We start from the raw sequence: 13,604 nt of genomic DNA on the forward strand, positions 1-13,604 counted from the left end.
TTTCAATCTATTTTTGTGCAATCGCAGCAGGTGAATCTATTTGGATAGCAATATTACGGTGCGGTGGAAAGACTCTCATCGCGCCAGTTAAAAGTTAAAGCTGCGTTTGCACCTTTAATTTCTCTTTTTTTATCCTTTTCTATATTCATCATTTAGTTGAATAAAACAATAATATATACTTTATAATTAATTATAAAGAGAGAAATAGAAAAATAAGATAAAATATATTACTATTTAAATAAATTATTAATTAAATAAATAATTATAACTAATTATATTGTTAATTTTAATATACAATAATATAAAATATGTTAAGTGAATAAATTTTTTTAATTTTGAAATATTAAATAAAATTAATATTATAAAATACATACAGTTATAAGTAATTGAATATTCTGAAATTTTAATTATTTATTTATAAAATTATTATTTGACATAATATCAACAAAATAATTTGTAATTATTCATTAATTTACAAATGTTAAATAATCTATTTTTTTTATTATATAACATTTTTCAATGTCTTTAATGAACTTTTATCTTTTTATTATAATTTATTTTATTGTCACTACGATTAACACCAGACACACATCTGACCGTCGCATTACCAAATCTCATCGAAACCAATTTCATCCCCCATACAAACTAAGGCTCAGCGAATACTCTTTTAAGCGGTAAAGAAATGAATCTTTGTTTCTTCGGCTTAGGAGCCACCATGCTCCACACTTTCCTTGCATCTGGAAAATCTCAAGGGACTGAATACTCATTTCATGGTTACATCCGCAAAGCTGTCACTACAATGTCTCACACGTTGGTGGTGATTTGAGAGTCCTTACGATTTTCCACATTACATCTTTTGAGTTCCAGGTATCAGTTGCGATTTTAGTATAAGCATCCTTCGTTGTGAATTGGCCAAGTTTCAATCACCTCCAAGCGCAACAATCACTAGCAGCCTCAGTCAATGGATGTTATATCCCTTGAAAATTTTAGAAACAATCCAGCAAAACTATGCCACATCTAATTTCCCCATGTATCCACTGTGTCGATAACACTCGATTCATCATTAAAGCCCCCACAATCGGGCCATTTTCCATCCCCGAGGGACCAATAATCGGTCACGCACGGATCACTTCAAGTATTGAAAATTGATCGCCACACAGGAGCAACTACATCAATCATTTCTCTCCGAACAAGCTTCTCCCTATTGTACTTTAATCACAAAACTTAACTCCAAAAACCCTACGGTTTCAAAATTATTTAAACCGAGTTTAAATTTAAAAGAAAAGAAAAGAAAAGAGAGAAGTTTTTGTGTCTCAGACCCAAATCACCACTCGCCAAAGGCATGCAACATTTTTCCCACGTAATTAAGGCTGGTTTCCGTCCTTTACCGTCGCACGCACCCACCCTAGATAAAACCATTATGTATTTTTTCAATCCCCAAGCATATACCGATCAGGAAAAGAGAAGATCGCATATATCAATCCATTAAATGTGGATTGAAAAATTTCAATGATGAACCTATATGTCTCTTTTTGGAACCCCAGTTGAGCACTCATGGACTGCGCCATCCTCAGTATTTTTTGAGAAATAAAATTGTTTATACCTTTTGCTGATCTTGTTTCATGAGTAGCAGCTTAAAGTAGATAAATTTTGTTGATAACCTCAGCACGCTCAAGATCAACTCCGCAGAAAAGCACGAAATCATAAGCGAAGAAAAGGTGAGAAATGCCTGGTCCTTTCCTAGAAAGTTTGATCGGGAACCATCTCTTGTTCTCAATTGCTTAGATTTATAGCATGCACAAGCCTTTTCATTCCCAGAACAAACAAGTATGAATGAAGCTGGTCTACTTAATTAATTTTATATTAGTATAAGTTTAACTCTTCTCCAACTTAAGTAATGGTTAAAATGAGTTCATCCACGTCTAACATCAAAGTTCAATTAATAGATTCACTTACCTGATAGTGCAAAGTACATTAAAAAATAACTAAAATGGGAGAACTGTGTATCTTTTTATTGTTCTTTATAAAATCATTTCTAAAATGGTAAAATCTTCGAAATTTTGAAATATATAAAATTTTAGGAAAAATTATGTTTATGTATATATAAGTCAAACAATATCCGTACAACTTATACCCTAAGCTTCTTGTCAAACTATTTTAAGAACGCAATCTGTTATATACATAAAGTTTTTTTTTTTACTAAAAAATTGAAAAAAAAAAAAGAGTTGCAAAGTTTGACATTTTTAAATCTCATTTTCTGTAGTACTTTAGTATGAAAGCTTAGCAGTCCTTACTGAATTATATTTTGAATCTAAATATATATTATTTTCCGTTGACTTTAATATTCCGACAAAGAATTTCTCCGAAATTTCCATGTATTGAATTTAGAGAAGTAAAAAAAATTATTTAAATGGTATTATCATAAAATAAATATAATAAAATTTCATTACAATTTATTATTAATATTTTGATATATAAAATTTAAATTTTAAATATTTTTAAATAATTAATATAATATTTTTTGGTAAAATTTTATATATTAAAATTATAAATAAATATAACCAAATATATGATATACGATTTAAAACTAAAGTAATCCCCGTAGTTTTTGGTCCATTGACTTTGAGGACACCAAACAGCTCACAAGTTACTGTATAAATTTGCCCTATTTTTTTTTTATTGAGTCTCATTAGATCGTTAAGTTCACTTCAAAGAGCAAAAAAGGAAAAAATTCCTATTCGTTAATTGCCTTTATAGGCAGCATGAATGCAATGTCATGGTGGATCGTTTTCTTCTTTATTTTAGGGTTATTAGTTTCGAATTCAAACGCCATACACAAGGAGACCACAGCTGTTGACAGCTCCGACATCTCTTCTCGTTATTTTACTTACAAGTTTCACGCGGTGTCTGCTAGGGTAGTCCATCCACGACGTCGGCGTCCAAGTCCACCACCAACACCTAGTGGCAATGTTATTGTTCATCAACTCGCTCCTCCACCTAACAATTCTCCATCTCCTCCACCGCCATGTACATAATCTATAGATTATCCACCGTCAACATCAACATCATCGTATTTTTCGTTTGATATCTCTAGTAATCGTATGCCAGAAATTAAAGTTCAAGCTTTATCTAATCTCTGTTTTTATCTTCTCTTATGCTCTGTATAAGACTGCTGAAGTTATTGTTTTCGTTTTTCACTTTATATTCAAAACATTATTGTTATCATTATTCATCAATTGCCGTAAGTGATCTAGTTCTTCTAGTAACATTACTCAGGATTTGGCTTGACCAAGGAAACTCAGTGAACAGTACGTATCTTGGGCTGACAGGGAATTTCCAAATACCAACAGCTATTGGATTGTACAACTTGTCTTTATTCGGTGAAAAATCATAAGCTGATTTTATTCTTATCTGGTGTCTCCTGAGCATCATTAGCAGCATGTGAAATCCAATTGGCACAGCCTTAATCTGATTGTAATTAAGTATTTTAGTAAAAAGAACGTAAGATGAAGGAAACTTGAACAACTTTATTCAACAATCATTCAAAATTTATACAAAATAAAATCAATAACCCATCATAAACTTAAGCAAAATAAAATCAACAACTCACTAACTTTTTCCTAAACTTAAGCAAAATAAAATCAACAATTAATTCCTAAAATCAGGAACAAATTGTGACACAATCAACTTAACAAAAAAAAAACTTTAACACAATTAACCTTAAAAATAAAAATAAAATAAAATAAAATAAAAAACGTGGACATGTTTCAGTCTTGAAGCATTTTCTTAACACTCCTCCTTACTTTAGGAGCTGCAAATACCAAGTCTTGACCTCAGAAACTCGAACTTGGAAGCAGGCAATGGTTTGGTTAAAATGTCTGCAACTTGATTTTCTGTTTTGCAGTAGACAAGAATCACATCTCCATGTTTCTGTACTTCCTTTAGGAAGAATAGCTTGATGTTAAAATGTTTAGTTTTCTCATGAAACACGGGATTATGAGAGATAGCAATAGCAGCTTGGTTGTCAACAAGAATCTCTGTGCTTTCCTTCTGCTCCAGATCAAGATCAATTAAAATTTTCCTCAGCCATAAAGCTTGATTAACAGTAGCTGTTGAGCAATAAACTCTGCTTTGGCAGTGGATTGGGCTACAGTTTCTTGCTTCTTTGAGCTCCATGAGAAAACACCAGAGCCAAGAGTAAAACAGTAGCTTGAAGTGCTCCTCATATCATCAATGGAACCTCCCAAGTCACTGTCAGAAAAACCAACCAGCTTGAACTCTTTGCTCCTTATGAACTTAACACCAAAATCACTTGTGCCTTTGACATATCAAATCACTCTTTTGGCTGCCTTGAGATGTAATTCACTTGCACAATGCATGAACTGAGACAAAATACTTACAACATTTAAAATATCAGGCCTTGTTGCTGTGAGATACATCAAGCAACCAATCAAACTCCTGAAATATCTTTAATATCCTTCATCAACTTTGTTAAGGCCGTCTTCTTTGCACAGTTTCTCTTTCTAATTCATTAGAGTGCTTGCTGCCTTGCACTCCTCCATCTGAAACTTCTACAGTATTTCCTTTGCATACTTTTTCTAGCAGATGAAAACTTCACCTTGCCCTTGCTTAATCTCCATGCCAAGGAAGTAGGACATGAACCCTAGATCAGTCATTTCAAACACCTTCATCATCTCCTGCTTGAAATTTTGAATATGATCTGTATTGTTTCCTATAACCAATAGGTTATCAACATACAGTGAAACAATAAGAACGTCAGTATCATTGTGCTTAACATACAAGGTTGTTTCTGATAGACTTTTCACAAATCCCAAGTTCAACAAATGTTCATCAATTTTGCTATACCAAGCTCTTGGAGCTTGTTTTAGACCATAAAGAGCCTTCTTAAGAAGATAGACTTTATCCCCTTCACCCTCATTCTCAAATCCTTGGGGCTGTTTAACATAAATTTCTTCCTTAAGATACCATTTAAAAAAGTTGATTTGACATCTAACTGGAACACTTTCCAACCTTTTTGTGCAGCTATTGCAAGCAGTAACCTGATTGTGTCCAATCTAGCAACAGGAGCAAAAGTGTCAGAGTAATTAACACCAAAGATTTGGGCATACCCTTTAACCACAAGCCTGACTTTGTGCTTGTTGATTGAGCCATCAGTGTTAAGCTTGGTTCTAAAAACACCCACTTAACTCCAATTACCTTCTTGCCTTGAGGTTTGTCCATAAGGATCCAAGTCTTGTTCTTCTCTATCATTGACAGCTCCTCCTCCATTGCAGCTATCCACCTTTGATCCTTTTTTGCTTTTGCATAGTCGGCAGGTTCACACACAGAAACATTGCACCTTTCATTAAACATCAGAGAGCAACCTTGTTCCTCTCACGGAAGTATCATCCACTATTTCATTCTGCCAGTCATCTTCTTTTTCGATGCTTGAATCAGAAAACTTGAGTTTCAACTCTGCCATGGTCTGACCCTTCTTCTCTGCATCATCCTAGCTCCACTCTTCATCCTCCATGAAGTGAACATCCCTACTAATAACAATATTTCCAGTTTGTAGTTGAAAAATTTTATAGGCCTTGTGTAACACCCCCACGCCCGAAATCGTCACCGGAGTCAAGCTTGAGGTGTTACTAAACTTATCTTACCTTTTAAACAACTCTAAACCACTTATTTTAATTTTCGGAATAAACTATTTTTCTGCGTCATGGTTGCTTAAAAATTCATTTCTCGAGTTTCAAAACTCAAAATTAAGATCCACAAATTTTTCCTGAAACTAGACTCATATATCTATCTACTAATTTGTTTCTAGAATTTTTGACTTAGCTAATTAGTACATTTTATTAGTTAAAGTTACTCCTGTTTCAGAATTCGATTGCACTGGCCTCTACTTACTACAAACCACTTTTCTCTCTGTACAAAATTCATATGACTGTACCGTTTGTTTCTATTAAAACTAAATTCAATAAGGATTCTATCCATATAAAGTACACCACCTAATTATTTTTTTTAAAATTTATGGTGAATTTCTAAAGTTGGAACAGGGGATCCCGAAATCGCTCTGGCCCTATTTCACTAAAACTTAGATATCTTATAAAATACAAAACCTTTTCCTGTTTTTCTTATTCAATAAGAAAATAGACATAATAAGCTTTAATTTCAAATATTATTCATCTTCAAACTATGTTTCTACCATTTTTAGTGATTTTTCAAAATTACATCATTTCTGTTACTTGAATCTGTTTTTAGGTTACTTTTACATTTTTCATAATTTTCATGTGATAATCACCATTCAATCATACATATTAATAAACATGTATATCATCGGCCATTTTATTAGCTAATCACTAGCAAGTATTTACACATCATTCATTGTTCATATTATACCAAAAGTAGCTAAGTTTCTATACATGCCATACCCAAAACAAAACGTCTAATTATACCGACTTATTTCTTTGATAGTGTGATCGGCCTCCGACGTTTCCTTCGATCCCCGAGTGGCTAGATAAGTACTATAAGAAGAAGAAAATAAAGAGATTAAGCACTAGGCTTAGTAAGCTTACAAGCAAATAAATCACAACATTCAACATAATGGATAATTATGCATAATATCATCTAACATCATAAATTTCTTTACTTCTCAATTTCTATCTTCTTCTTTATTCCCTTACCTTCTTTCTTACCTGACCTTTCCTTTTTCATAAATATAATCTACTTTTCCTTTGCTGTTAATTCACTGTAATTTAACTCGTACCCTGACCCGTTGAACCACTCGGAATACTAAGGATACTAGGGTCGTTCCTGTCTTTCAATATCCTGCCAATGCCATGTCTTTGACATGGACTTACATGAATTATTCCTGTCTCCAATGCCATATATAATATGGACTTACATGGCTCAATCCTGTCTCCAATGCCATATATAATATGGACTTACATGGCTCAATCCTGTCTCCAAAGCCTTATTTCTAATATGGACTTACATGGCTCATTTCTGTTCTGTCCTGTCAACCCTAATATTCTAACATTCCTAGGGTTCAACCGGGGCTTTCTAACACTTTTCCTCTGCACTTCACCTTAAATTCGACTTTAAATATTTTCATAACATAAATATATAAATGCTGGAAATTGACAATAATAATGTAAAATAAAAGAATATTGCATTTATTTACTGTAACTTACCTTGATACAAAATGTGACTAAACTTTACAATTTAGTCCTTTACTTTTTCTTTTCCCCGATCTACTCCCGAATTTCGTTCTTCTTGATCTATAATAGCAAATTTAACTTATTTAATATTCACATTTATTAAAACAGTCCTTGACCCAAACTTTGGAAAAATTATATTTTTACCCCTAAACTTTCACATATTTTCACTTTTGCCCCAAGGCTCGTAAATTAAACTTCATCCTATTTTCTTATGTTTTATGACATGATGATCATTTTTCCCTTCTATGGCAATATCAAAATCACACTCTAACATATACTTATGACTATTGGTATTTTTTTCGATTTAAGCCCTTTTACTCGTTTTCACTTAAAACCGAGTAGCATAAGTTGTTTAACATAATTTAAAACCTCATATTCTATCATAAAACACCAAAATACACAAATTTCAGCTATGGGTATTTTTCCAAATATGAACCCTAGGTTGAATTATTGCTAGAATAAGCTTAATCAAGTTATCGGGACTCTAAAAACGTAAAGATCATTAAAAACGGGGCTTGGAATCACTTACTATGAAGCTTGAAAGTTGAAGAAACCCCAGCTATGGAGGAGAGAAAAAATCGGCAGAAACTAATTGAGAAGATGACCATTTTTGTGTTATTTTTCCCTTTTTAATTCATTTAATATCCAAATGACCAAATTGCCCCTCCTTACAAACTTTCAAAAATTCCTTTCATGTCCTAATTTTTGTCCATGAACTTAAAATTGGTCAAATTGTTATTTAAACCCTCCTAATTAATATTCCAAAGCAATTTCATACTAAAAACTTCTAGAATGCAAGTTTTGCAAATTATTCGATTTAGTCCCTAACCTTAACTTAAGCACTTTATGCATAGAATTTCATCACAAAATTTTCACGCAATCATGCAATCATACCATGAACCTCAAAATAATAATAAAATAAATTTTTCTACCTCAGATTTGTGGTTTCACAACCACTGTTCCGTTTAGGCCCTATTTTGGGATGTTACACCTTGCTAATAATACTATAGCCTATAAATATTCCTGGTGAGGCTCTCCTATCAAGCTTGTCACGCTTGCTCTGTGGAACATGAGTGAAACACAAGCAATCAAATACTTTAAGGAATTTCAGAGATGGTTTGTAACCATACCATGCCTCAAATGGTGTCTGCTCCTACACCGCCTTTGTTGGAAGCCTATTTTGAAGAAATATAGCCGTATTTGCTGCCTCTGTCCAAAAATTCTTTGGCAAATTCTTCTCATGCAGCATGCATCTCGACATCTCCATGATGTATCTATTTCTCCTTTCACTAACCCCATTTTGTTGAGGTGTGTAGGGGGTTGTAAGCTGATACTCTATACCTGAATCTTCACAAAACTTGTCAAATTTTGCTGAAATGTACTCCTTCCCATTGTCAGACATTATACTCTGAATTTTGCAACCACTTTCATTCTCAACTCTTGCCTTGAACTTCTAAAAAACTTGAGCTACTTCTGATTTACACGTCAAGAAAAAAATCAGCACATTCTGGTGAAGTCATCAATAAAGGAAATATAATAGCGACTACCTTTTAAAGAAGGTGTTCTTTGAGGGCCTGCAACATCTGTGTGGATGAGCTGCAATTTGTGAGTGGCTCTCCAGGTTGACTTCGAAAATGGCTTCTTACTTTACTTTCCAAAACTTGAGATTGCATCACTAAGCTTGGGAACATCAAGTGCCAACTCCTTTTCTCTTAGTTGAAGTATCCCTTGATGATGATAGTGTCCAACTCTCTTGTGTTAAATCTGTGTGCCATCTTCTTTGAGAGAAAAAGCAATTGCTCCTCCTCTAAAGGATCGAGTGAAAAACTCTTTCCTTTCATTTTTATTTTAAAGATATCTTGATTAGCTGCATCCTTAATTAAGCAATATTCATTTTCAAAAATAACTTTAAATCCTTTTTCAATAAGTTGACCCACACTCAACAGATTTTGGTCAATGTCAGGAACAAAGAAAACATCTTGTATATGTCTTGTACCTGTACAGCTTGCAATCGCAACAGTCACTTTTCCTTTGACAGAGATGTAATCTCCATTGCCAATTTTGACTTTGGTGATGTTAGTTGGTTTCAAATCTCTAAACAACTCATTGTCATGAGTCATATGGTTGGTGCAGCCACTATCAATCAACCAGCTTTCATTTGATTCACTGCCCACAAAGCATGTAGCTACAAACAGTTGATCCTCGTCCTCCTGATCAGTAATTTTAGTCTCTTCACTTTGCTGCTGATTCTTGTTCCTGCAAATTACCGCTTCATGCCCCATTTGGTTACATTTGGTGCACTTGGCATCTGGTCTTCTCCAGCATTTGTAAGGAGGGTGACTTTTTCTATTGCAATGTTGACATGGAGGGTAGGATCCCTTCTTGACTCCTGCTTTGTTGTTGGCTGAAGATTCTCTAGTAGAATTTTGATTCTTCTTGAAAAACTTCTTCTTATTGTTTTTCGCATTCTCTTGATGCTTAGCTGGCAAGACTCCTTCAACAGCACCTTTTTGCCTCATGGCTCTTCTTTGCTCCTATGCCTGCAAAGTATTGAGAATCTCTGCAAGAGTGATTTGAGTCAGATCCTTGGTATTTTCCAAGGCTAAAATAGAAGCCTCAAATTTTTCAAGCAATGTTACAAGCATTTTTTCAACAATTCTTGAGTCCTTGAACTTAGAACCAAGTAATCTGATTCGGTTTGCAATGTCCAATAACCTATCAGAATACTCTTTGATTGATTCTGTTTCCTTCATCTTCTGCAACTCGAATTCTCAAATCAAGTTTAGCACACGTATTCCTTTGATTCTTACATCTCCCTCATACTCTGACTTGAGATAATTCCATATCTCATATGCCGACTTCAGAGTCATAATCCGAGTAAAGATGTAGATGAGACTGCAGGGAACAAGCAGGCCTTTGCCTTGGATTTTTTTGTCTTCTTCTCCTTCTGTAATTTGATCTGCGCCATGGTAGGATTGTGTGGGAGAGCAGGAATTTCATAATCCTCTTCCACTGCTTCCCAAATATCCAAAGCTTCCATATACACCTCCATACGAACTGCCCAAACTTGGTAGTTGTCTCCATCAAACACCGATGGAGAAATTGAAGAGAAACAGGAACTTGCTTCGACGTCCATGACACAACAACCTCGCACACTCACTCACAGATCCCTTAAGAATACAGCTCCAAGACCAATTGTAAGTATTTTAGTAAAAAGAACGTAAGATGAAGGAAACTTGAACAACTTTATTCAACAATCATTCAGAATTTATACAAAATAAAATCAACAACCCATCCTAAACTCAAGCAAAATAAAATCAACAACCCACTAACTTTTTCCTAAACTTAAGCAAAATAAAATCAACAATTAATTCCTAAAATCAGGAACAAATTGTGACACAATCAACTTAACAAAAAAAAAACTTTGACACAATCAACCTTAAAAATAAAAATAAAAATAAAAATAAAAATAAAAATAAAATAAAATAAAATAAAAAAACGTGGACATGTTTCAGTCCTGAAGCATTTTCTTAACACTCCTCCTTGCTTTAGGAGTTGTAAATACCAAGTATTGACCTTAGAAACTCGAACTTGGAAGCAGGCAATGGTTTGGTTAAAATGTCTGCAACTTGATTTTCTGTTTTGCAGTAGACAAGAATCACATCTCCATGTTTCTGTACTTCCTTTAGGAAGAATAGCTTGATGTTAAAATGTTTAGTTTTCCCATGAAACACGGGATTATGAGAGATAACAATAGCAGCTTGGTTGTCAACAAAAATCTCTGTGCTTTTCTTCTGCTCCAGATCAAGATCAATTAAAATTTTCCTCAGCCATAAAGCTTGATTAACAGTAGCTATTGCAGCAATAAACTCTACTTCGGTGGTGGATTGGGCTACACTAATTAACCACCTCCTCGGGTATTAGAGAACAAAGTTGTTAGTTTTCACTCTCATTTCTAAACAACTTATTCACAAAGATATGAAGTTGATCTTGCTGAATGACCTGAGTGCACTCAAAACTATATATCAAGCCAGAACTTAATATTTTGACCATCCCCTACTCTCCATTCAGTCTCTTGTGGAGAGTTTCTCGTCTAACCAAAATATTCTTCCAAATATAAGAACAAATTTTCTTATCATATGCTTTTTCAATGTTCATCTTCCGGGCTACTTATTTTCTTACTCATAAAATGGAACATTTCCTGACCCACTACTATGTTATCAACAAGCAGACGCCCTAGGGCAAAACTTCGTCAGTTGATTATTAAGGAATCCAAATCCCACCGATTTGCCTACAACTTTAACAATCAATGTCTTCTTCCCAGTCGAATTTTCCCACTGCTCATCTCTGAATCATTCATAACCACTTCCTCCCAACAAAGCTTAGGCTCATATCTTATGACATCTTTCAAGCTGAAACTGGCACTAAATCTCCCAAAATCATTGTTGGAAGAATGACCTTGAGCGCCATGCTCCATTAAACTTATATAATATTTGAACCTCAAAGTAATTTGACTTTTTGTATATGAAAATATCACAACAAGTTATTTCACATAGTATACTTTTCTTTTTTTCTTTTTTAGAAATCAAGTTTAGTATAAGGTTCTCACAACCGAGCCTTCTTGAAATTAGAGAGGGACGAAGAAAGATAATTTATTATTTACGAGTCACACTTTGGGATATATTAATACACGCAAGAAAAGTAGTTAAAATTCAATTAATTGTATATTATTAGTTTTATGGTTGATATTTGAAGTTTGTGAAAGAACATAGTTTTTATGAATTCACATTTTCTCTTTTTAAGTATCTTATAATTGCATGGTACATCTATAAATGATTATACTTATTATTAATATTTATTTAATTGTATATTTGTTGAGTAATTATATGATGGGAATATTCAGATATTTATATGTAGGGCCTAAAATTTGCCTGGCCCAGACTACTAGGAGCCCAATAAAGGCAGACCCAAACCCAAAAAATAAAACCTCACCCCAAACCCTAAATACCCATTTACAAACAGCCCAATTGGCCCACAAACACAACATATTTTCGGCGATAGAAACCCTAGCAGCCTTTTTTGTGTTGTTTCAGCGAACCGAAGCAGTCCCTCCTCCGCATGTCACTCGCCTCCTCCGTGTTGTACGCCACTCCACCTCCACGTCAGAGGCGTACTCGCCTACGAACCTGCAAACAAGCAACAAACGGTTGTAAATATCGGCTATAAAGCCAAATAAAAGCAAGTGTAAAAAAGACCTTTTTTTTCTTTTCAAGAGAAACAAGTTACGATTTTTTTTGAATAAAACAAGCAAACGAAAATCAATAAAGATCAGCCAAGAATAATCCAAAGGTGATTATTTTTTGTATTTTTTTATTCTGTTTTTTTATTTCGACGCAAATATGAGATATAGAGAGAACGAGAGACTTACCGGAGTTATATCCGTTCACGCCGTCGATGGGCCTTGTCCCGTTCGTCGCGGTCAGATTTTGGGGGCGGTTGTAGGCCAGAATATTAGCCTTTCGGCTGAGGGGGAAAGTGGAGGAGCTGAGAATGTTATAAGCTTTCAAGGTTTTTCTTTTAAAAAACAAAAGGTTAAAATGTATTTTAAAATAAAAAATGGTTTAAATAATAAAAAGCTGAAACAACATGGGGAAGGGAAAAGAGATAGCGTGTTTGACCTGGTCCACGCGCACTTTCCCCTTAAATCGGTAATTTGCGTGGCCAGTCCTTCCTACTTGCGCCACTCTTGATTTGACCCTATTTGGTTTCTTTCATTTTTACCTTGAAGTTTGCGCACCTTTCCAATTTAGTCCGCGCATGAGTGTTGTTTTTGGGGTTGGGAATATTTTCTTTTTTAGCCCTTATACCTTTGCGAGCATTGCGCTTTAGTCCTTTTCAATTTCAATGTTTTTTTTGTTTGTTGATTGTCTCTCTTAATTTGCTTTTATTTCAATTAAGTTTTTCTTCCTCATTTTAATTTGTATAATTCATTATTTCTTTAAATTCATTTGGCATTCATCTTTTTTATTTTTTTATTTTTATTTTTTTATTATATACATACATTTTGAATTACTTTGATGAATTACATTGTTGTTTTTTTTTGTTTTTTTAAAATTATAAGTTTTTTTTAAAATTTTTTTTATAATATTATTTTAAAATTTTGTATGATATTACATTTAAATAACTCTTATGTGTTATTATACATATATAATTTATGATAAAATTAGCTCTATTCCAAATAGATTATTGCTTTCATATTATTTTATGTAAATACTTTCTTTTATATTTATTATATATACGTATATTTTTTTTAAATTTATTTATGCATAATTTGTTTTTTTTTAAAATAATACTATTTTTAATTGTATATTTTGTTTATTT

The 13,604-nt window shown here is 33.5% G+C and overlaps 1 long non-coding RNA gene across 1 annotated transcript; it reads right to left on the minus strand.

The window, feature by feature from the left end:
• Positions 1-12,050: 12,050 nt before the first annotated feature.
• LOC107893198 (uncharacterized) lies at positions 12,051-13,091 on the minus strand. The gene is made up of 2 exons (XR_001682756.2): positions 12,652-13,091; positions 12,051-12,409 (listed from the first exon to the last, which is right to left on the minus strand). It is a non-coding gene; the product is annotated as an uncharacterized lncRNA (long non-coding RNA).
• Positions 13,092-13,604: the final 513 nt, after the last annotated feature.

Source organism: Gossypium hirsutum, chromosome A13 (genome assembly GCF_007990345.1).
Source record: "Gossypium hirsutum isolate 1008001.06 chromosome A13, Gossypium_hirsutum_v2.1, whole genome shotgun sequence".
Lineage (NCBI taxonomy): Eukaryota > Viridiplantae > Streptophyta > Magnoliopsida > Malvales > Malvaceae > Gossypium > Gossypium hirsutum.